The sequence below is a fragment of the Beta vulgaris genome, chromosome 4 (assembly GCF_026745355.1).
Source record: "Beta vulgaris subsp. vulgaris cultivar EL10 chromosome 4, EL10.2, whole genome shotgun sequence".
Classification (NCBI taxonomy): Eukaryota; Viridiplantae; Streptophyta; class Magnoliopsida; order Caryophyllales; family Amaranthaceae; genus Beta; species Beta vulgaris.
The window spans coordinates 4,101,194-4,102,477 of NC_079205.1; the positions used below are offsets into that span (position 1 = coordinate 4,101,194).

At 41.7% G+C, this 1,284-nt stretch overlaps 1 non-coding gene across 1 annotated transcript; it reads right to left on the bottom strand.

Annotated features, from left to right (window-relative positions):
* Positions 1–882: 882 nt before the first annotated feature.
* LOC125497258 (small nucleolar RNA R71) lies at positions 883–989 on the bottom strand. Its single transcript, XR_007273887.1, has one exon. It is a non-coding gene; the product is annotated as a small nucleolar RNA R71 (small nucleolar RNA).
* Between the last annotated feature and the right edge of the window lie 295 nt (positions 990–1,284).

Below are 1,284 nucleotides of genomic sequence, written 5' to 3' on the forward strand. Positions count from 1 at the left end.
ATTGGTCATGCTAGTGGTGATCTTAATTCTAGATGTTTTATTAATTGATTATATCTTGTGTGTTCTTAGTAATTATCGTAGTTTAGTGTTAGTCTTAGTCAACACCTTTTCATCATTGTTTGTCACTCGTTTAGTTAAATTGAGTCAAGATACTAGTGTTTGATACGTTTGTCCCTGTGGATTCGACCCTGACTTCTCTGCTACATAGTTGGTAGTTGTTAGGTAATTACTTTTGATAGGTGTCGCGACACGCCTACCAAATTTTGGCGCCGTTGCCGGGGACTAACGGTATTAGATTAGTTTATCTTTGATTTTATTTAGCTAAACTGTCTTTGTTCGATCATTGTCACTCTATTTGCTGTTTGATCTCTTTTCTTTCAGTCTTTTTGTTGCATGCGTACTCGTAGCAAGGGTCCACAAGATCTGATTACTCTTGATCGCGAGATCGAAGCTACAGCAAGGAGATTAGGAGGTCGAAGAAGACAACAACAACAAGAACCAACAATGGGAGACGAAGCACCACCAAAGTCTCTACGGGAATATGCTATGCCCGATGAGACCACCACCACCATAAACAGACCGACAACACGCTGCCAATCATTTCGAGCTCAAGCCACAATTCATCCAGTTTATCTCACAGGATTCCTATGCGGGAACACCCAAAGAGAGCCCTACTGATCATTTGGCTAATTTTTAGAAAAATGCAATACTTTGAAATTAACTAATGTTTCTGACGATTTAATTCGGTATTGTGCTTTTCCTTTTTCTCTCAGGGACGAAGCAAAGGAATGGTTTAAGGAAGAAGAAGTGAGGAAGATTGCCACATGGCCAGAACTGAAGAAGGCTTTCCTTTACAAATTCTTCCCTCCTATGAGAACTTCCAAGTTCAGAAACGAGATATCTGGCTTTCAACAACATGAATTGGAGTCTCTCTACGAAGCATGGCAGAGATACAAGGCTTTGCAAAGGCAGTGTCCACACCACGGCATTCCTGAGTGGTTGCTGATTCAGACATTCTACAATGGTCTGAAGCATGAAGTTCGAAGTTCTATTGATGCCGCATCTGGCGGTACTTTCATGGCAAAAACTCCAGAAGCCGCGAAGACATTGTTGGATGATATGGCTGCCAACAATTACCTGAATGACTGGAGTATATCTCGTGGAGCCCCTAAAAAGGGAGGTAAGTATGAGGTTGATGCTATTGCTACTTTAACTAACACTGTGCAAGTTTTGGCAGCTAAAGTTGATCAGTTGAGTAGCGGACCAGCAGCGCCTATTTGTGAG